Raw genomic sequence first — 25,413 nt, forward strand, 5'->3', positions numbered from 1 at the left:
CGGTACTAATGGTACCATTAGTGCTAGTTCGAACGGATTTGCATTAATGCCGGTTCGTGTTGAACCTTTAGTACCAGTTCGTGGCACGAACCGGCACTAAAGGGGTGGTGGCAGGCTGGCGTCAGGCCGGGGCCCCACGATCACCTTTAGTACTGGTTCGTGGCACGAACCGGTACTAAAGGTCTAACCTTTAGTACCGGTTCGTGCCACGAACCGGTACTAAAGGGGTCTAACCTATAGTACCGGTACTAAAGGAGTCTAACCTATAGTACCGGTTCGTGCCACGAACCGGTACTAAAGGTCCCATTTTCAAACTCAACCCCCCCCCCCCAGTGGATCGCCTTTTCAGTTTAAAAAAATAAAAGAAAATAATGGAAATGTCAAAAAAATAAAAGAAAATAAGTTTCTCATGTGATATGTGGTCTAGTTGTTGGGAAAATTTGCAAATGTGAATTTTGACTTTATTTGCAAAATCTCTGTGAAATTTGTAAAAATGGGCATAACTTTTGCATACTAACTCGGATGAAAAAGTTTTTTATATGAAAAATCATCTACTCGAAAAGTTACATCCGAATTTAATCGGGGGAACCCCGTTAAACATTTGCAAAATCCTCAAAAACCTAATAGAAAAAAAGTTACGGGGCTTTTAAGATCTAGAGTTGAAAAAATTGAAAAATATTCAAACAGTGGGCAAACTGTGGTCAAACAATGGTCAAACTAATTATTCTAGAATATTAGTGTTACTAAATAATTATTTTAGTTATTTCAATTTTGGTCAAATCTGGTCAAACTGTGGTCAAACTGTGGTCAAACAATGGTCAAACTAATTATTCAAGAAATATTAGTGTTACTAAATAATTATTGTTTTTAAAACAATAGTTTCAAACTCAAACAGTGAAATGTGTCACTTCATGCTCAAGCAAAATTCCTGAAGGTTAATAGGATTGACATCTTACTATTGTCAGGAAAACAACAAGTGCAGACTCGGAAACGAAGGAGAATAGAACCTGAAAGTTAAGCGTGCTCGGGCTGGAGTAGTGAGAGGGATGGTTGACCTATCGGGAAGTTAGATGATTTGGAATGAGTGATCCACACTTGAGCAGTTAAGAGAGGTGATTACAGACTAAATCATCAAATAATTCAGAAAAAATAAAAATAAAAATAAAAAAAATAAATTTTTTTTCCAAATTTTAAAAAAAAAATTCAAAAAAAAACCTTTAGTACCGGTTGGTAACACCAACCGGTACTAAAGGTCCCCCGTACCAGGGCGCGAGCTCACGCCACGTGGTGGCACTGTAGTGTCGGTTCGTGCCGAACCGGTACTAAAGGGGGGGGCTTTAGTGCCGAAACTTTAGTGCCGGTTCCATAACCGGCACTAAAGGCCCTTACAAACCGGTACTAATGGTCCGTTTTCTACTAGTGGAAGCACTCAGTCTCAGGCTTAGGTCCAGGCTTGCGCTTCTTCACTTGACCAACAACTTGCTTGCCTTTCTTTTTGAAGTTCCCTTCTTCCCTTTGCCCCTTTTCTTGAAACTAGTGGTCTTGTTAACCATCAACACTTGATGCTCCTTCTTGATTTCTACCTCCGCAACCTTTAGCATTGCGAAGAGCTCGGGAATTTTCTTGGGCATCCCTTGCATATTATAGTTCATCACGAAGCTTTTGTAGCTTGGTGGCAGTGATTGAAGAACTCTGTCAATGACACTATATATCATCAGGAAGATTAACTCCCAGTTGAGTCAAGTGGTTGTGGTACCCAGACATTCTGAGTATATGTTCACTGACAGAACTATTCTCCTCCATCTTGCAGCTATAGAACTTATTGGAGACTTCATATCTCTCAATCCGGGCATTTGCTTGAAATATTAACTTCAACTCCTGGAACATCTCATATGCTCCATGACGTTCAAAACTTCGTTGAAGTCCCGGTTCTAAGCTGTAAAGCATGGCACACTGAACTATCGAGTGGTCATAAGCTTTGCTCTTCTAGACGTTCTTAACGTCATCAGTAGCGTCTGCAGCAGGCCTAGCACCTAGCAGTGCCTCCAAGATGTAATTCTTCTATGCAGCAATGAGGATAATCCTCAAGTAACGGACCGAGTCTTTGTAGTTGCTGCCATCATCTTTCAACTTAGCTTTCTCTAGGAACGCATTAAAATTCAAAGGAACTGTAGCATGGGTCATTGATCGACAGTAACATAGACATTTAAAATAACTATCAGGACTAAGTTCATGATAAATTAAATTTCAATTAATCATATTACTTAAGAACTCCCACTTAGATAGACATCCCTCTAGTCATCTAAATGATCACGTGATCCTAATCAACTAAACCATGTCCGATCATCACGTGAGATGGATTAGCTTTCAATGGTGAACATCACTATGTTGATCATATCTACTATATGATTCACGCTCGACCTTTCGGTCTCAGTGTTCCGAGGCCATATCTGCATATGCTAGGCTCGTCAAGTTTAACCCGAGTATTCTGCGTGTGCAAAACTGGCTTGCACCCATTGTATGTGAACGTAGAGCTTATCACACCCGATGTTCACGTGGTGTCTCGGGACAACGAACTGTAGCAACGGTGCATACTCAGGGAGAACACTTATACCTTGAAATTTAGTAAGGTGTCATCTTATAATGCTACCGCCGTACTAAGCAAAATAAGATGCATAAAAGATAAACATCACATGCAATCATAATATGTGACATGATATGGCCATCATCATCTTGTGCTCATGGTCTCCATCACCAAAGCATCGTCATGATCTCCATCGTCACCAGCACGACACCTTGATCTCCATCGTAGCATCATTTTCATCTCGCCAACTATTGCTTCTACGGCTATTGCTACCGCTTAGTGATAAAGTAAAACAATTACATGGCGGCTGCATTGCATAGAATAAAGTGACAACCATATGGCTCCTGCTAGTTGTCGATAACTCTGTTACAAAACATGATCATCTCATACAACAAACTATATCACATCATGTCTTGACCATATCACATCACAGCAAGCGCTGCAAAAACAAGTTAGACGTCCTCTACTTTGTTGTTGCAAGTTTTTACGTGGCTGCTACGGGCTTCTAGCAAAAACCGTTCTTACCTACGCATCAAAACCACAACAATTTTTCGTCAAGTGTGCTATTTTCGATTCAACTAAAGTTGGAGAAACAGACACCCGCTAGCCACCTGTGTGCGGAGCACATTGGTAGAACCAATCTCACGAACGCGTTCATGTAATGTCGGTCCGGGCCGCTTCATCCAACAATACCGCCGAATCAAACTAAGACGTTGCTGGTAACCAGTATGACTATTATCGCCCACAACTCTTTGTGTTCTACTCGTGCATATAACATCTACGCATAAACCTGGCTCTTATACCACTGTTGGGGAATGTAGTAATTTCAAAAAAATTCCTACGATCACGCAAGATCTATCTAGGAGATACATACCAACGAGAGGGGAGAGTGTGTCCACGTACCCTCGTAGACCGAAAGCGAAAGCGTTTAGTAACGCGGTTGATGTAGTCGAACATCTTAGTGATCCAACCGTGCCAAGCACCAAACGTACGACACCTCCGCGTTTAGCACACGTTCATCTCGATGACGTCCCTCGTACTCTTGATCCAGTTGAGGCCGAGGAGAGTTCCGTTAGCACGATGGCGTGGCGACGGTGATGATGATGTTACTAGCGCAGGGCTTCGCCTAAGCACTATGACAATATGATCGAGGTGTGTAACTGTGGAGGGGAGGCACCGCACACGGCTAAAAGATCAACTTGTGTGTTCTAGGGTGCCCCCCTGCCCCCGTATATAAAGGAGGGAGGGGGAGGTCGGACGGCCCTTGCTAGGCGCGCTGGGAGAGGGGAGTCCTACTAGGACTCCAAGTCCTGGTAGGATTCCAGCTAAAGGAGAGGGGGGAAAGGAAGGGAGAGGGGGGTCGTGCCCCCAACCCGTTTTCCAATTCGGACTGGGCTTGGGGGGGCGCCACCTCCTGGCCGCTGCCTCCTCTTCCCACTAAGGCCCATCAACTCCCGGGGGGTTTCGGTAACCTCCCGGTACTTTGGAAAATACCCGAGCTTCTCCGGAATTATTCTGATGTCTGAATATAGCCTTCCAATATATCAATCTTTATGTCTTGAACATTTCGAGACTCCTCGTTATGTCCGTGATCTCATCCGGGACTCCGAAAAAATTCGGTCATCAAAACACATAACTCATAATACAAATCGTCATCGAACGTTAAGCATGCGGACCCTATGGGTTCGAGAACTATGTAGACATGACCGAAAAATATCTCCAGTCAATAACCAATAGCGGAACCTGGATGCTCATATTGGCTCCTATATTCTATGAAGATCTTTATCGGTCAAACCGCATAACAACATTCGTCATTCCCTTTGTCATCAGTATGTTACTTCCCTGAGATTTGATCATCGGTATCATCATACCTAGTTCAATCTCGTTACCGGCAAGGCTCTTTACTTGTTCCGTAATGCATCATCCCATAACTAACATGGACATTCTATTTGTCTATGTATTTACACATGTACTAAGTTTCCGGTTAATACAATTCTAGCATGAATAATAAAAATTTATCATGATATAAGGAAATATAAATAACAACTTTATTATTGCCTCTAGGGCATATTTCCTTCATAAACCCCTATGGATAGATTACTCCAATGTCACCTCGGGAATGCGCGAGTTGAGTGCCAGAACATACATCAAGTGAATCAATATAATACCCCATTGTCACCATGGGTATTCATATGCAAGACATATGGCGTGTTCTGAAACTCTCTAGCTTCTCAAAACTCCACAAATCCAGCTTCTTGAGCTAGCTTCTCACTTCACCTGGCTATTTCGATGCGTTCGGTTGGCCTGACAGCTTCTCCCAGCACATGTTACAGTAGCATCACCATGACTGCTGCCATAGGGAAGGAGCAAAGGCAAACTCACCATGGATTTGGGAGAGGGGGCGAGGGCGAGGAGGCTGGCTCAGAGGAGGACATGGTGACACCGGCATCAATGGCGTCAAGGTGGGCGTCTCCTGCCGATGGGGTTGCTGCTCCTGGCTGGCGGCGGGGAAGTGCTCTTTCATGATGGGATCCGGCGGGAACGGGGCTGGACTGGTCCGATCTACCGGTAGAGAGGCTCGCCGGCCGGCGAGGGGGTGGAATCGGGCGCGGCGGCGGCCACCGGCGGCGCTGGTTAGGTTACAAGGGGATGAGATGTCGAGGGAAGAGGGGTTGCTGCGTACAGATTCGGGGAACATGCGTTAAATACGAGTGGTGTGAAACGGTTTTTTCGACTTGGCGGTGGCATCCTCTTGTAATTACGTTGAACTCCTCGCTTCTGCGTTTTCTGAAGCTGGGCTTGAGCTGCTCCAACTTTTTGCACTAGAGGAACGCAGTGCTTCCAGAAGCCCACTCCGCGGAGGTAATCCGTCCGGTCCGGCTCCGCGCGTGGAGTTGGAGAAGCACGGAGCGGGAGGAGTTCCGAACGGGCCCATACATCAAGTGTTCTCAAATCCAACAAAGTATTCAATCTGATAAAAGTGAAATCTCAGAGGTAAAACTCAATTCATCACAACAAGATAGATAGGGAGAAATGCCATATGATCCAACTATATTAAGAAAGCTTGCGGTACACCAGCATCCTGCCAAATCAAGAACATGAGAGAGAGAGAGAGTGAGAGAGAGAGAGAGCAATCAAACACATAGCTACTGGTACAAACCCTCAGCCCCGAGGGTGGACTACTCCCTCCTCATCATGGTGGCCACCGGGATGATGAAGATGGCCTCCGGTGATGACTTTCCCCTCCGGTAGCGTGACGGAACAGGGTCTAGATTAGTTTTTCACGGCTACCGAGGCTTGCGGCGGTGGAACTTCTGATCTAGGTTATTTCTGTATTTACTGGATTTTTTGGCATCAGTCTCACGCTGAGATGGGCTTCGAGGGGCCCACTACCAACCAGCACACACCGGAGGGGGGTGGCACGCCCAGGTGGGTAGTGGCCACCTCGTGGCTCTTCTGGCCCTCTCACGAAGCTTCTAGTGCCTCTTTTCTTCAAAAAAATCATCAAAAAGTTTCGTTGTATTTGGAGAACTTTGATTTCTGCATAAAAAACAACACCACGGTAGTTCTGCAGAAAACAGCGTCAGTCCAGGTTAGTTTCGTTTAAATCATATAAAATTGCACCCAAACCATATAAATTTTTTGTAAGAATGGCATGAATACTTTATAAATTATAGATACATTGGAGACGTATTAATCACCCTCACCCTCGACAATCATATCGTGCAGAATAACACAACATGTCATATGCTGCCACAAAGTTTCTGATTCCCGCATCATTGCAGTGCTCCGCACAATTCCCCAATGAGGCTAAAGCACACCAAATGTCCTCTCCACATCCTTCAAGCTGCTTCCTGCATTGTTATCATTATTCTTTAAAGCATATGTGTCATTACAATAATCATCATAGATAGGAGGCATGCTTTCATCATAGTAAATTTGCTCATCAAAGCTTGGGGGACAAAAAATATCATCTTCATCAAACATAGCTTCCCCAAGCTTGTGGCTTTGCATATCATTAGCATCATGGATATTCAAGGAATTCATACTAACAACATTGCAATCATGCTCATTATACAAAGATTTAGTGCCAAACATTCTAATGCATTCTTCTTCTAGCACTTGAGGACAATTTTCCTTTCCATCATTCTCACGAAAGATATTAAGAAGATGAAGCATATGAGACAAACTTAATTCCATTTTTTTATTGTTTTCTTTTATAGACTAAACTAGTGATAAAACTAGAAACAAAAATATTTGATTGCAAGATCTAAAGATATATCTTCAAGCACTCACCTCCCGGCAACGGCGCTAGGAAAGAGCTTGATGTCTACTTCACAACCTTCTTCTTGTAGACGTTGTTGGGCCTCCAAGTGCAGAGGTTTGTAGGACAGTAGCAAATTTCCCTCAAGTGGATGACCTAAGGTTTATCAATCCGTGGGAGGCGTAGGATGAAGATGGTCTCTCTCAAACAACCCCGCAACCAAATAACAAAGAGTCTCTTGTGTCCCCAACACACCCAATACAATGGTAAATTGTATAGGTGCACTAGTTGGGCGAAGAGATGGTGATACAAGTGCAATATGGATGGTAGATATAGGTTTTTGTAATCTGAAAATATAAAAACAGCAAGGTAACAAGTGGTAAAAGTGAGCACAAACGGTAATGCAATGCTAGGAAACAAGGCCTAGGGTTCCTACTTTCACTAGTGCAAGTTCTCCCAACAATAATAACATAATTGGATCATATAACTATCCCTCAACATGCAACAAAGAGTCACTCCAAAGTCACTAATAGAGGAGAACAAACGAAGAGATTATGGTAGGGTACGAAACCACCTCAAAGTTATTCTTTCCGATCAATCCATTGGGCTATTCCTATAAGTGTCACAAATAGCCCTAGAGTTCGTAGTAAAATAACACCTTAAGACACACATCAACAAAAACCCTAATGTCACCTAGATACTCCAATGTCACCTCAAGTATCCGTTGGTATGATTGTACGATATGCATCACACAATCTCAGATTCATCTATTCAACCAACACATAGAACCTCAAAGAGTGCCCCAAAGTTTCTACCGGAGAATCAAGACAAAAACGTGTGCCAACCCCTATGCATAGGTTCATGGGTGGAATCCGCAAGTTGATAACCAAAACATACATCAAGTGAATCACGTGATATCCCATTGTCACCACAAATACGCACGGCAAGACATACATCAAGTGTTCTTAAGTCATTAAAGACTCAATCCGATAAGATTACTTCAAAGGTAAAACTCAATCCATTACAAGAGAGTAGAGGGGGAGAAGAAACATAAGATCCAACTATAATAGCAAAGCTCGCGATACATGAAGATCGTGCCAAATCAAGAACATGAGAGAGAGAGATCAAACACATAGCTACTGGTACATACCCTTAGCCCCGAGGGTGAACTACTCCCTCCTCCTCATGGAGAGCGCCGGGATGATGAAGATGGCCACCGGTGTGGGTTCCTCCCTCCGGCAAGGTGCCGGAACAGGGTCCCGATTGGTTTTTGGTGGCTACAGAAGTTTGCGGTGGTGGAACTCCCGATCTCTTTTGTTACCCGAAGTTTTTAGGGTATATGGGTATATATAGCAGGAAGAAGTACGTCAGGGGAGCCATGAGGAGCCCACGAGGGTGGAGGGCGCGCCTAGGGGGGAGGGCGCGCCCCCCTGCCTCGTGGCTCCCTCGTTTCTTTCCTGACGTGCACTCCAAGTTTTTCCGGTAGCTTTCCTTCCAAAAATAACTTCCCCAGTTGGTTTCATTCCGTTTCGACTCCGTTTGATATTCCTTTTCTTCGAAACACTGAAACAAGGGAAAAAACAGGAACTGGCACTAGGCTCTGGGTCAATAGGTCAGTCCCAAAAATAATATAAAAGTGGATAATAAAGCCCAATATTGTCCAAAACAATAGATAATATAGCATGGAGCAATCAAAAATTATAGATACGTTGGAGACGTATCAGCATCCCCAAGATTAATTCATGCTCGTCCTCGAATAGGTAAATGATAAAAAAGATAATTTTTGATGTGGAATGCTACTTGGCATAATTTCAATGTAATTCTTTTTAATTGTGGTATGAATATTCAGATCAGAAAGATTCAAGACAAAAGTTTAATATTGACATAAAAATAATAATACTTCAAGCATACTAACAAAGCAATTATGTCTTCTCAAAATAACATGGCCAAAGAAAGTTATCCCAACAAAATCATATAGTCTGGCTATGCTCTATCTTCACCACACAAAATATTTAAATCATGCACAACCCCGATGAAAAGCCAAGCAATTGTTTCATACTTTTGACATTATCAAACTTATTCAATCTTTACGCAATACATGAGCGTGAGCCATGGACATAGCACTATAGGTGGAATAGAATGGTGGTTGTGGAGAAGACAAAAAGGAGAAGATAGTCTCACATAAACTAGGCGTGTCAACGGGCTATGGAGATGCCCATCAATAGATATCAATGTGAGTGAGTAAGGATTGCCATGCAACGGATGCACTAGAGCTATAAGTGTATGAAAGCTCAACAAAAGAAACTAAGTGGGTGTGCATCCAACTCGCTTGCTCACAAAGACCTAGGGCATTTTGAGGAAGACCATCATTGGAATATACAAGCCAAGTTCTATAATGTAAAATTCCCACTAGCGTATGAAAGTGAAAACATAGGAGACTTTCTATCATGAAGATCATGGTGCTACTTTGAAGCACAAGTGTGGTAAAAGGATAGTAGCATTGTCCCTTCTCTCATGTTTTTTATTTGGGCCTTTTCTCTTTTTTTATGGCCTCTTTTCTTTTTTTTCGTCCGGAGTCTCATCCCGACTTGTGGGGGAATCATAGTCTCCATCATTCTTTCCTCACTTGGGACAATGCTCTAAAAATGACGATCATCACACTTTTATTTTCTTACAACTCAAGAATTACAACTCGATACTTAGAACAAAATATGACTCTATATGAATGCCTCTGGCGGTGTACCGGGATATGCAATGACTCATGAGTGACATGTATGAAAGAATTATGAACAGCGGTTTTGCCACAAATACAATGTCAACTACATGATCATGCAAAGCAATATGACAATAATGGAGCGTGTCATAATAAACGGAACGGTAGAAAGTTGCATGGCAATATATCTCGGAATGGCTATGGAAATGCAATAATAGGTAGGTATGGTGGCTGTTTTGAGGAAGGTATATGGTGGGTGTATGATACCGGCAAAAAGTGCACGGTATTAGAGATGCTAGCAATGGTGGAAGGATGAAAAGTGCGTATAATCCATGGACTCAACATTAGTCATGAAGAACTCATATACTTATTGCAAAAATTTACAAGTTATGAAAGCAAAGTATTACGCGCATGCTCCTAGGGGGATAGATTGGTAGGAAAAGACCATCGCTCGTCCCCGACCACCACTCATAAGGAAGACAATCAATAAATAAATCATGCTCCGACTACATCACATAACGGTTCACCATACGTGCATGCTATGGGAATCACAAACTTTAACACAAGTATTTCTCAAATTCACAACTACCCAACTAGCATGACTCTAATATCACCATCTTCATATCTCAAAACAATTATCTAGCCTCGAACTTTTCTTAGTATTCAACGCACTCATAAGAAAGTTTTTACTAATCTTGAATACCAAGCATATTAGGATTATTTAAGCAAATTACCATGATATTTAAGACTCTCAAAATAATATAAGTGAAGCATGAGAGTTCATCTATTTCTTCAAGATAAAACCACCATTGTTCTCTAAAAGATATAAGTGAAGCACTAGAGCAAACAACAAACTACTCTGAAAGATATAAGTGAAGATCAATGAGTAGTTGAATAATAATGTAACTATGTGAAGACTCTCTGGCATTTAAGAATTTCATATCTTGATATTTTATTCAAACAGCAAGCAGAACAAAAGAAAATAAAATGACGCTCCAAGAAAAACACATATCATGTGGTGAATAAAAATATAGCTCCAAGTAAAGTTACCGGTGAACGAAGACGAAAGAGGGGATGCCTTCCGGGGCATCCCCAAGCTTAGGCTCTTGGTTATCCTCGAATATTACCTTGGGGTGCCTTGGGAGTCCCCAAGCTTAGGCTCTTGCCACTCCTTATTCCATAGTCCATCGAATATTTACCTAAAACTTGAAAACTTCACAACACAAAACTTAACAGAAAATCTCGTGACCTCCGTTAGCAAAAGAAAACATAACACCACTTCATGGTACTGTAATGAACTCATCCTTTATTAATATTGGTGTTAAATCTACTGTATTCCAACTTATCTATGGTTTATAAACTATTTTACTAGCCATAGAGTCATCAAAATAAGCAAACAACACACGAAAAACAGAATCTGTCAAAAACAGAACAGTCTGTAGTAATCTGTAACTAACGTATACTTATGGAACTCAAAAAATTATAAAATAAATTGGTGGATCTGAGTAATTTGTCTAGTAATCATCTGAAAAAAGAATCAACTAAATATCACTCTCCAGTAAAACGTTGAAGCTAATCTCGTGAGCGCTAAAGTTTCTGTTTTTTACAGCATGATCATAAAGACTTCACCCAAGTCTTCCCAAACGTTCTACTTGGCACAAACACTAATTAAAACACAAAACCACATCTAAATATAATCTATATGGATTATTTATTCCTAAACAGAACCAAAAAGCAATAAACTAAAATAAAGTTGGGTTGCTTCCCAACAAGCATTAACGTTTAATGCCCCCAGCTAGGCATGATGATTTCAATGATGCTCACATAAAAGATAGGAGTTGAAACATAAAGAGAGCATCATGAAGAATATGACTAGAACATTTAAGCCTAACCCACTTCCTATGCATAGGGATTTTGTGAGAAAATAACTTATGGGAATAATAATCAACTAGCATAGGAAGGCAAAACAAGCATAACTTCAAAATTTTAAGCACATAGAGAGGAAACTTAATATTATTGCAATTCCTACAAGCATACATTCCTCCCTCATAATAATTTTCAGTAGCATCATGAATGAATTCAACAATATAACCAGCACCTAAAGCATTCTTTTCATGATCTACAAGCATAGAATTTTTTTTACTCTCCACATAAGCAAATTTCTTCTCGTGAATAGTAGTGAGAGCAAACTCAACAAATAACTATCATATGATTGAAAATTAAGATCAAGATGACAAGTTTCATGGTTATAATTATTCTTTAAAGCATATGTGTCATCACAGTAATCATCATAGATAGGAGGCATGCTTTCATCATAGTAAATTTGCTCATCAAAGCTTGGGGGACAAAAAATATCATCTTCATCAAACATAGCTTCCCCAAGCTTGTGGCTTTGCATATCATTAGCATCATGGATATTCAAGGAATTCATACTAACAACATTGCAATCATGCTCATCGTACAAAGATTTAGTGCCAAACATTCTAATGCATTCTTCTTCTAGCACTTGAGCACAATTTTCCTTTCCATCATTCTCACGAAAGATATTAAAAAGATGAAGCGTATGAGACAAACTTAATTCCATTTTTATAGTTTTCTTTTATAGACTAAACTAGTGATAAAACTAGAAACAAAAAGATTCGATTGCAAGATCTAAAGATATATCTTCAAGCACTCACCTCCCCGGCAACGGCGCTAGAAAAGAGCTTGATGTCTACTACACAACCTTCTTCTTGTATACATTGTTGGGCCTCCAAGTGCAGAGGTTTGTAGGACAGTAGCAAATTTCCCTCAACTGGATGACCTAAGGTTTATCAAACTGTGGGAGGCGTCGGATGAAGATGGTCTCTCTCAAACAACCCTGCAACCAAATAACAAAGAGTCTCTTGTGTCCCCAACACACCCAATACAATGGTAAATTATATAGGTACACTAGTTCGGCGAAGAGATGGTGATACAAGTGCAATATGGATGGTAGATATAGGTTTTTGTAATCTGAAAATATAAAAACAGCAAGGTAACAAGTGGTAAAATTGAGCACAAACGGTAATGCAATGCTAGGAAACAAGGCCTAGGGTTCATACTTTCACTAGTGCAAGTTCTCTCCACAATAATAACATAATTGGGTCATATAACTATCCCTCAACATGCAACAAAGGGTCACTCCAAAGTCACTAATAGAGGAGAACAAACGAAGAGATTATGGTAGGGTACGAAACCACCTCAAAGTTATTCTTTCCGATCAATCCATTGGGCTATTCCTATAAGTGTCACAAACAGCCCTAGAGTTCGTAGTAAAATAACACCTTAAGACACACATCAACCAAAACCCTAATGTCACCTAGATACTCCAATGTCACCTCAAGTATCCGTGGGTATGATTATACGATATGCATCACACAATCTCAGATTCATCTATTCAACCAACACATAGAACCTCAAAGAGTACCCCAAAGTTTCTATCGGAGAATCAATACGAAAACGTGTGCCAACCCCTATGCATAGGTTCATGGGCGGAACCCGCAAGTTGATCACCAAAACATACACCAAGTGAATCACATGATATCCCATTGTCACCACAGATACGCACGGCAAGACATATATCAAGTGTTATCAAGTCATTAAAGAGTCAATCCGATAAGATTACTTCAAAGGGAAAACTCAATCCATACAAGAGAGTAGAGAGGGAGAAGAAACATAAGATCCAACTATAATAGCAAAGCTCGCGATACATCAAGATCGTGCCAAATCAAGAACATGAGAGAGAGAGAGAGATCAAACACATAGCTACTGGTACATACCCTCAGCCCCGAGGGTGAACTACTCCCTCCTCGTCATGGAGAGCACCGGGATGATGAAGATGGTCATCGGTGAGGGTTCCCCCCCTCCGACGGGGTGCCGGAACAAGGTCCCGATTGGTTTTTGGTGGCTATAGAGGCTTGTGGCTGCGGAACTCCCGATCTCTTCTATTCCCCGAAGTATTTAGGGTATATGGGTATATATAGGAGGAAGAAGTACGTCAGGGGAGCCACGAGGGGCCCACGAGGGTGGAGGGCGTGCCTAGGGGGGAGGGCGCGCCCCCCTGCCTCGTGGCTCCCTCGTTTCTTTCCTGACGTGCACTCCAAGTTTTTCCGGTAGCTTTCCTTCCAAAAATAACTTCTCCAGTTGGTTTCATTCCGTTTCGACTCCGTTTGATATTCCTTTTCTTCGAAACAATGAAACAAGGGAAAAAACAGGAACTGGCACTGGGCTCTAGGTCAATAGGTTAGTCCCAAAAATAATATAAAAGTGGATAATAAAGCCCAATATTGTCCAAAACAATAGATAATATAGCATGGAGCAATCAAAAATTATAGATACGTTGGAGACGTATCAGTTGGTGATACGTCTCCATCATATCTACTTTTCCAAACACTTTTTCCATTGTTTTGGACTCTAACTTGCATGATTTGAATGGAACTAACCCGGACTGACGCTGTTTTCAGCAGACTTTCCATGGTGTTATTTATCTGCAGAAACAAAAGTTCTCGGAATGACCTGAAACTCCACGGAACATATTTTTGGAAAATATTAAAAATACTGGAATAAGAATCCACGTCAGGGGGGCCACGCCCAGTCCATGAGGGTTGGGGGCGTGCCTGCCCCCTTGGGTGCACCCCCCTGCCTCGTGGCCCCCCTGACGCTCCACCGACCTCAACTCCAACTCCATATATTCACTTTCGGGGAGAAAAAAATCACAGAGAAGGATTCATCGCGTTTTACGATACGGAGCCGCCGCCAAGCCCTAAACCCTCTCGGGAGGGCTAATCTGGAGTCCGTTCGGGGCTCAGAGAGGGGAATCTGTCGCCGTCGTCATCATCAACCATCCTCCATCACCAATTTTATGATGCTCACCGCCATGCGTGAGTAATTCCATCGTAGGCTTGCTGGACGGTGATGGGTTGGATGAGATCTATCATGTAATCGAATTAGTTTTGTTAGGTTTTGATCCCTAGTATCCACTATGTTCTGAGATTGATGTTGCTATGACTTTGCTATGCTTAATGCTTGTCATTAGGGCCCGAGTGCCATGATTTCAGATCTGAACCTATTATGTTTTCATGAATATATGTGTGTTATTGATCCTATCTTGCAAGTCTATAGTCACCTACTATGTGTTATGATCCGGCAACCTCGAAGTGACAATAATCGGGACCACTACCGGTGATGACCGTAGTTTGAGGAGTTCATGTATTCACTATGTTTTAATGCTTTGGTCCGGTACTCTATTAAAAGGAGGCCTTAATATCCCTTAGTTTCCGTTAGGACCCCGCTGCCACGGGAGGATAGGACAAAAGATGTCATGCAAGTTCTTTTCCATAAGCACGTATGACTATATTTGGAATACATGCCTACATTACATTGATGAATTGGAGCTAGTTCCGTGTCACCCTATCTTACGACTGTTACATGATGAACCGCAACTGGCATAATTCTCCATCACCGATCCAATGCCTACGAGCTTTTTACATATTGTTCTTCGCTTATTTACTTTTCCGTTGCTACTGTTACAATCACTACAAAACCCAAAAATATTACTTTTGCTATCGTTACTGTTACTTCCATATTACTTTGCTACTAAATACTTTGCTACAGATACTAAGTTATCCAGGTGTGGTTGAATTCACAACTCAACTTCTAATACTTGAGAATATTCTTTGGCTCCCCTTGTGTCAAATCAATAAATTTGGGTTGAATACTCTACCCTCAAAAACGGTTGCGATCCCCTATACTTGTGGGTTATCAAGACTATTTTCTGGCGCTGTTGCCGGGAGATAGCTCTATTCTTTGAGTCACTTGGGATTTATATCTGTTGGTCACTATGAAGAACTTGAAAGACGAGAAAACAAAAATTTATCCCTCAACTACGAGGGGAGGTAAGGAACTGCCATCTAGCTCTGCACTTGATTCACCTTCTGTTTTGAGTAAGCTTGCGACACCTAAACCTGCTTCTGCTATTAATTCTGATATGTCGCATGTTATTGATGATGCCACTTCTGCTATGCATAATACTTATGATGAAACTACTTCTATGCTTGATACTACTGTCCACTTGGTGAATTTCTTGATGAACAACTTGCTAGGACTAGAGAGAATGAAATTATTAAAACCGATAATATTGAAGATAGTGATGATGAAGACTCTCACTACAAAAAAAAGACACATCCGAGACATTTTGGACCGAACAAAAAAAATTCTGGCATACATATAACACTTCTATGACGATAATTGTGACAAAACCAGGTATCATCATAGATGTGGTGGGCTCCTACTTCTATGACAAAAAATCATGATAGAAAATGGGCTTTTCGTCCTGGGCGGGCCGGAGACGCAGCTGCATGACATTCTTTGGGCCGTCCATGACAGAAAAAACCGTGGTAGAAGCGAGGCCGAGGAAAATTTCGGCGAGTTCCCAGTTACGGTGGGAGGTCGGGTGCCGAGCGATGCGCGTTTCTCTCGTACACGTACGCGCGTGTGTGCGAGGTGTTGGCTCTAACTGAACCCGAGCGAGGCGTTGGGCTCTAACTGAACCCGAGCGATCGCACTACAGGCTACGCGTTACTGAACCCGAGCGATCGATCGATGGCTGTTAACTGAACCAGATCGAGCGATTCCTTCGCTACTGCTACTAACTGAAGCCGATCGATGCTGCCCTAGGGATGAACAGTGAGTGTTGCGGGGGGGCTAGATGAACAGTGAGCGGTGGCGTTGCCTTTGGATGAACAGGACCCCGTGGTGTGGTGGAGGGCTTGATGAACAGTAAACGGTGGAGGGGTGCCCGTGGAGGGGTGGTTGAACAGGACCTCGTGGCGTGGAGGGCTGGATGAACAGTAGACGATGGAGGGGTGCCCGTGGAGGGGTGGTTGAACGGGACCCCGTGGTGCGGAGGGCTGGATGAACAGTAGACGGTGGAGGGGTGCCCGTGGAGGGGTGGTTGAACAGGACCCCGTGGTGTGGAGGGCTAGATGAACAGTAGACGGTGGAGGGGTGGTTGAACAGTAGCCGATGGAGTAGCGCGTGGTGGAGGCTGGATGAACAGGAGCCCGTGGAGGCTGGATGAACAGGAGCCCGTGGAGGCTGGAGGAGGTCGACAATGGAGATGAACAGTATCTCGTGGAGTCCCGTTTTGCGGTACGCTGCTACCTCTTGAACTTGCGTTGGATTTCCCCGAAGAGGAAAGGATGATGCAGCAGAGTAGCGTAAGTATTTCCCTCAGTTTTTGAGAACCAAGGTATCAATCTAGTAGGAGGCCACGCGCAAGTCCCTCGTACCTACACAACACAAAGAGCTCCTCGCAACCAACGCGATTAGGGGTTGTCAATCCCTTCACGATCACTTACGAAAGTGAGATCCGATAGATAATATTTTTGGTATTTTCGGTATAGAGATGCAAAGTAAAAAGCAAAGCAAAATAAAAGTGATGGAGATTGATATGATGAGAATAGACCCGGAGCTCATAGGTTTCACTAGTGGCTTCTCTCGAGAGCATAAGTATTCTACGGTGGGTGAATAAATTACTGTTGAGCAATTGATAGAATTGAGCATAGTTATGAGAACTAGTCGTTAACCCGTGCGAGCGCACGGGCTAGCCCTTGTTGGATAGATGTATGTAAGTTGCACTGCTATTAATACGAATGGAGGAATAGTCGGAAGTTAGGAGTTGATTGTTACTAATAACAGGTGACAACATATATTGGTTACAGTGTGGCAGAAAGGATCTATTTGTTCCTTAAATTCATGATAATATAGTTTACATTTGTGCATACTGTGTGAATTACGCTAGACTAATACTCTATTGTCTTGTTATATTTTTTGGGGATTGGTTTGTAGGTCTATACTCGCAATATCAAATAAAGGAAATGTTAGTACCTAACTACATGAATGATATTTTCATGTTCCTTTGTCTATTTACTAACCAAATCTCCCATATCTCCAATTTATTTAAGGAAGGAATAATTAGGTAACATAGTTTGAGCTCTTAATAATGCCATCTATACCTTTAAATAATAGTGTGCTTGCCAAATCTACTATCCAATAGCTAGTGATAGTTCTATTTTTCGATACTATGTGAAAAACGTCTTCCCAAGCTCTGTGCTGTTTGGGAACTCAGCAAGGCTCTTACAACCTTCTTGACTATATTTGAGTCTTTCGGATACTTTAAGATCCATACAGAAGATTTGTGTTCATGGGATAAGGTAAGTATAGTAGCACGGAGGACTTATGGTGATGCCCGCAAAAGAATTTACTATCTCACCTCAAGAAAAGAATGAATGTGCACTTCGTTTCAGGAATATGTATGTTCGACTAGCTTGAGGAGAATACAAAAACTTCAAACTTATAATAACAATGGTATGTGTCTATTTTTTTATAAACTGAGACATAAGACGATCCATAAATATATATAGTTTTGAAAGATAACCTTTCAGAACATGATAGTTTGCAATGTAGTGTTTAAATTCATATATTTCTTCTATTAATTTCCAATTGGAGTATTAGTATTTGTGATCTTCAATGGTTAGTAACATTATTACTTATAGTGGTGTTGTTATTGGATAACTTAACATGTGAGCATCATTACTATTTAAATATATATTCTTTTCGAAATAAAATCAATATGTCTAGCAACCAAGCACAAACCATAAATTATCTCACGTAATGTAAGAATATGTATTAATTAGGGCTAGAGAGTACATGTATGAACACTCTTGAAAATGGTCCGAGCAAGACATTATCACAATGATATAATAATAAAAGTTCTTAAAAAATTATATATACATGAACTGTTGATATCTCACTCTATATTCCATGCAATTATTCTTCCGCTACTCTCTGGGACGATAGAATCATGTTACTTAGCTCTTATCGAAGATAATAAATATTATTCTAGAAATAATTTATTTTAATACAAAGCTAAGGTAATCGATTAGAAAGAAAGAAAACAAATATACTAAGGAAGATAATTGAAGAGCAAAAGAATTATGTCTGAAATGTCAAGTTTATGATGACACTGCACCCATTAACTTTTTTTGCACCCTGTTATGGTAGAGAAAGGGATAAAATCAAACAAATATGAAGCAACAATTCAACAATCTCTGTTAGAGAAAAGAGCAAAATTCTAGATACAATATGGTCAAGTATGGCAGGAGCATCACTGTTAACCATCTCAAATATGGGAGGAGATTCTCAAAGAACAATATGGCGTAAAGCTAAACAGAAACCTTACCTCTTGAAAAATTGGGAAGATAGTCAGAAGCAAACTCAGCAAATAGATTTGTTTGTTTAATGAAAAGTATAGGAAATATGAAGAAATAAATTGTTCAGCTTAGATCTCAAAATATCATATAGAGTACATTATAATAGAGGATATAATGTGTGTTTGTGTTATATACTCCCTCCATTTCAAAATAATGTCTTTTAAGAGGTTTCAGTATGAACTACATGCGGACTCGTATGTAGTAGATGTTGAAATCTCTAAAAAAAACTTATATTTAGGAACAAGGGGATTACATTAAAAGTCTACATGCGCTTAGAGCATCCATGCTTGACTTACTTCTAGAGGTTAATAATAGAATAATGCTTCAGGGCCCATCAACACTACAGGAAAATCCCGTTTTCCCGTGTGTTAGCCTATAAGCCATGAGCTATTTATCGGGAACTCGGCTTATGTTCCCTCCAAACCGAGTGTGGTATAAATAACACCCGGCAAACAAAACACACTCGGCTTGGAGTGCCTTGTAAGCCGAGTGACCCTGAGAAGCCCTCGGCTTACATAATGCACACGGTATTTATACAAAAAAGTACTCGGCTTATAGCGCACACTTGGCAAACATATTCGCCACGTGTCTACAATGGAGGTCATTGACGGTGTCGTCACGGGCATAACCTAGATGGAAAACTTAACTATTTATCACACTGTACCATGTTTTTTCTGGTTGATTATATCCAAATTCTGTCCCAAAACTGTACATATATGATAAAACTGGACATCAAGAAATCCATTCAATCTAAAAAAAATCTGCAGTCGAAGGCCCATAGAAAGCTTATGATTGAATGACTATTAAATAAATCCAAATATCATGCTGAGAATTAACTTTGTCGGTGAACTCCAATAGCATAAATTCCACAACTATTATCTTTTGCACAATGAAGTACTGACCAAGGAGGTAAGGACTCCTTGCCAGCAGATCCTGAGAATATCAGAAGCATAGGTAATACTTTGAGTAATATTAATCACTATCATTGCGTGCCCAAATGGCATGCCATCTTTCCAACTCTGATAGTGCGCGCGCATATAGGACTAATTCCAGCAATGCGATGCCAGTTTAGCTAAATGCAAACATGTTAAAAGGAAACACCACTGAACATGAATTCATGAATGACAAAATATATAAAATCTACAGCAAGAGGGTAATACATAGTGACATTAGCAGCAATAGAAATAAAATTTGTCCAGTTTTCAGGCCAAAATATGAACGGACACATGGTTATCAGAACGTGACTACTAACAAAATGTACAAAAATAGATGATACCAGTTGTGACGTCGACGTACACCATGTGATGCTACTGTTAGACATGTCACACGTTATGGGCGTGTATGCATATCTTCTTACTATAATGTTAAGCACCACACTGATTGTAGGAGGACTCGAGGATGGCTGCGATGATGGCAGCCGTTATTGTATACTCGAGGAAGGGTTTGCTGAAGCTGAGCATGCCTATGTGTTGCCCATGCAGCAGCTGAAGCTGAGGCACGCGACGGCCTGGTTCTACATCCTGCTTCGGTTCACGTTTACAATCAAGAACATATAGATTAATCTGCTTGCATGCGAGGGCAAGGAAGGTTGTGCCTTGCAAGATTTTAGAAGATAAGCAAAGCATCAATATTTTAAAGAAAAAGATATAGGAATATTTAGTTTCGTAAAATAATAACTGAGATCATCCTGCCCAAGAGAAATCGATAAATTATCTTGAGAAACTAGAGGATCACCACAGTTCGAGTCTTTGACCACCCTATACTTCGTTGGTAGGCCTCTTCGTTGGTGATCACTGGGATTCCGCCCCTTTCAGCTCTATTTACAGGGTGCACTCATGACCCATGAGCATAAATATAGCTAGCTGAAATTCCCCTATTACCAAACTTAGTCTGCAACTCTGCATGTAATTTATTGTGTGAATATATAATTATCTTTTGATATCCAATCAATCCAGTGGTCTAGCACTACAGGTTAGGCATTAGCAGCAAAACTCAGGCATATTTATCCAAAGCAGACGATGGTATTACCTCTTGGTCGCCATTTGCCAAGGCGGATGCAGCTCAGGAGATGAAGCCAACATGCATGAGTTGTTAAGTAATGGTGACCTCGTGATAATCTCTGACGGTGTTGGTGATCCATCGGCCTGGCCTGCCCTGGCCACCAAGAATAATGTCTCTGCTAGAAATATAAGACCAAAACCAAACCAAGCTAAGTAGATGGCTGCCATGATTTATTTCAGTCCAAAATACTACGAAGTGATCCTGTAACTTTCTGATTATATATCAATCCAGGGCTATCTCTACGGAAACATTCTGTAACTACCATTAAAGGATTACCCCGCAAAAGAAAACTACCATTAAAGGATCACAATTGCTAGGTCAAACAAACATATAGTTTCAATTTTGGTACCACAGGACAACATGTGAGGAAAAAAAATCTAACTTGAAGGTGCTCTTTCGTACCAGGCCAATAGTGAAGGCGGCAGCTGCAATCTCGAGCAATCAGGATGGGTTGGCGAAACCATGAGAAGGTGATACTTTGATCATTAGCTATGGCAAGCAGGTCTAGATCGATGCGAGTCCGAGAAATCCATAAAAGTATTGCAAGTAATTTCTGGATTGGGTTAGTCGAACGGATCTACAATAGCAAACTGCAGGGAGGAGGAGCATATGCCTGAGACGGAGACGATCTGAGATTCAAAGACCACATCGTTGAGGATCATGTGGAGGAGATGAATATGGAGAGGTAGGCCGGTTGATTTCTGGTAGGAGCAGCGGAATTTTGCATCTGGGGATGAAGAGAAACATGAGAGAGGAAGAGGGACATGAGAGATCGAGAGAGAGAGAGAGAGAGACGTGAGAAAGAGGGACATGAGAGATCGAGAGAGAGAGACGTGAGAAAGAGGGACATGGTTTTTTTTTCTTTGAAGGAAAGATAGAGTATGATTGCAGCCCCATGGTTTTTTTTCTTTGAAAGAAAGAGAGACTACGATCGCTACAATTGACGTGAGAAAGAGAGAATATGTTTTTTTTCTTTGAAGGAATGATAGACTACGATTGCGGTCCCATGGTTTGTTTTCTTTGAAGAAAAAAAATTGATAGATCTACACCGTAATAATTCGGCCCCACCAAATAAACGGTTCGTAAATTCTGATTAACGTGGTAATTACTTGGGAGTCGCTAATTAGTATAGGTATAGATAGATAGATATCTAGGCATGATCATGTATATAGGCATCACGTCCGTGACAAGTATATCGAAACGATTCTGCATCTACTACTATTACTCCACTCATCGACCGCTATCCAGCATGCATCTAGAGTATTAAGTTAAAAACAGAGTAACGCTTTAAGCAAGATGACATGATGTAGAGAGATAAATTCATGCAATATGAAATAAACCCCATCTTGTTATCCTCGATGGCAACGATACAATAGGTGCCTTGCTGCCCCTTCTGTCACTGGGAAAGGACACCACAAGATCGAACCCAAAGCTAAGCACTTCTCCCATGGCAAGAACTACCAATCTAGTTGGCCAAACCAAACGGATAATTCGAAGAGACTTGCAAAGATAACCAATCATACATAAAAGAATTCAGAAAAGATTCAAATATTATTCATAGATAGACTTGATCATAAACCCACAATTCATCGGTCTCAACAAACACACCGCAAAAAGAAGAAGATTACATCGAATAGATCTCCACAAGAGAGGGGGGGAACATTGTATTGAGATCCAAAAAGAGAGAAGAAGCTATCTAGCTACTAACTATGGACCCAAAGGTCTGAAGAAGCCCTCCGTGATGACGGCCCTCTCCAGCAGAGCTCCGGAACAGGCCCCAAGATGGGATCTCGTGGATACAGAAAGTTGCGGCGGTGGAATTAGGTTTTTGCCTCCTGTTCTGATCGTTTGGGGGTACGTGGATATATATAGGAGGAAGAAGTACGTCGGTGGAGCTTCGAGGGGCCCACGAGGCAGGGGGCGCGCCCTAGGGGGGCGCCCCCACCCTCGTGACCGCCTCTTCGATGCCTTGGCGTAGGGTCCAAGTCTCCTGGGTCTTATCCGGTGAGAAAATCACGTTCCAAAAAGGATTTTTCTGTTTGGACTCCGTTTGATATTCCGTTTCTTCGAAACACTGAAATAGGCAAAAAACAGCAATTCTGGGCTGGGCCTCCGGTTAATAGGTTAGTCCCAAAAATAATATAAAAGTGGAAAATAAAGCCCAATATAGTCCAAAACAGTAGATAATATAGCATGGAGCAATCAAAAATTATAGATACATTGCAGACGTATCAGGCATCCCCGAGCTTAATTCCTGCTCGTCCTCGAGTAGATAATGATAAAAAGAGAATTTTTGATGCGGAGTGCTACTTGGCATAATTTCAATGCAAATTTTCTTAATTGTGGTATGAATATTCAGATTCGAAAGATTCAAGACAAAAGTTCATATTGACATAAAGAATAATAATACTTCAAGCATACTAATAAAGCAATTATGTCTTCTCAAAATAACATGGCCAAAGAAAGTTATCCCTACAAAATCATATAGTCTGGCTATGCTCCATCTTCACCACACAAAGTATTTAAATCATGCACAACCCCGATGACAAGCCAAGCAATTGTTTCATACTCTAACTTTTTCGATCTTCACGCAATACATGAGCGTGAGTGGATATAGCACTTATATGGAATAGAATGGTGGTTGTGAAGAAGACAAAAAGAGGGGAAGATAGTCTCACATCAACTAGGCGTATCAATGGGCTATGGAGATGCCCATCAATAGATATCAATGTGAGTGAGTAGGGATTGCCATGCAACAGATGCACTAGAGCTATAAGTATATGAAAGTTCATCAAAAGGAACTAAGTGGGTGTGCATCCAACTCGCTTGCTCACGAAGACCTAGGGCAATTTTGAGGAAGCCCATCATTGGAATATACAAGCCAAGTTCTATAATGAAAAATTCCACTAGTATTTAAAAGTGACATAACGAGAGACTCTCTATAAGTAAGATCATGGTGCTACTTTAAAGCACAAGTGTGGTAAAAGAATAGTAGCATTGTCCCTTCTCTCTTTTATCTCTCTCTTTTTTTGGGCATTTTCTCTCTTTTTCGGCCTCTTTTTTTTTTGTCCGGAGTCTCATCCCGACTTATGGGGGAATCATAGTCTCCATCATCCTTTCCTCATTTGGGACAATGCTCAAAAAAATGATGATCATCACACTTTTATTTTCTTACAACTCAACAACTACAACTCGATACTTAGGACAAGTATGACTCTATATGAATGCCTCCGGCGGTGTACCGGGATATGCAATAAATCAAGAGTAACATGTATGAAAGAATTATGAATGGTGGCTTTGCCACAAATACGATGTCAACTACATGATCATGCTAGCAATATGACAATGATGGAGCGTGTCATAATAAATGGAACGGTGGAAAGTTGCATGGCAATATATCTTGGAATGGCTATGGAAATGCCATGATAGGTAGGTATGGTGGCTGTTTTGAGGAAGGTATATGGTGGGTGTATGATACCGGCGAAAGGTGCCAGGTATTAGAGAGGCTAGCAATGATGGAAGGATGGGAAAAAGTGTGTATAATCCATGGACTCAACATTAGTCATCAAGAACTCATATACTTATTGCAAAAATCTAGAAGTTATCACAGCAAAGTATTACAAGCATGCTCCTAGGGGGATAGATTGGTAGGAAAAGACCATCGCTCGTCCCCGACCGCCACTCATAAGGAAGACAATCAATAAATAAATCATGCTCTGACTTCATCACATAACGGTTCACTATACGTGCATGCTACGGGAATCACAAACTTTAACACAAGTATTCTTTAAATTCACAACTACTAAACTAGCACGGGCTCCAATATTATCACCTCCATATATCTCAAAACAATTCTCATGCTTCAATCTTCTCTGAGTATTCAACACACTCAAAAGAAAATTTCACAAATCATGAACACCAAGCATATTAACATTAAGCAATTTACCATGCTATTAAGACTCTCAAAATAATTTAAGTGAAGCATGAGATATCAATAGTTTCTTTAAAACTAACCACCACCGTGCTCTAAAATATCTAAGTGAATCACATAGAGCAAAATTATAACGCTCAAAAGATACAAATGAAGCACATTGAGCAAAACTACATAGCTCAAAAGATATAAGTGAAGCACATGGAGTATTCTATCAAATTCCAATTTATGTATGGCTCTCTCAAAAGGTGTGTACAACAAGGATGATTGTAGCACACTAACAAACAAAGACACAAATAATACAAGACGCTCCAAGCAAAACACATATCATGTAGGTGAATAAAAATATAGCTCCAAGTAAATATAGTCATGAGCATGTATATAGGCATCACGTCCGTGACAAGTAGATCGAAACAATTCTGCATCTACTACTATTACTCCACTCATCGACCGCTATCCAGCATGCATCTAGAGTATTAAGTTAAGAACAGAGCAACGCTTTAAGCAAGATGACATGATGTAGAGAGATAAATTCATGCAATATGAAATAAACCCCATCTTGTTATC

Source organism: Triticum aestivum, chromosome 1A (genome assembly GCF_018294505.1).
Source record: "Triticum aestivum cultivar Chinese Spring chromosome 1A, IWGSC CS RefSeq v2.1, whole genome shotgun sequence".
Lineage (NCBI taxonomy): Eukaryota > Viridiplantae > Streptophyta > Magnoliopsida > Poales > Poaceae > Triticum > Triticum aestivum.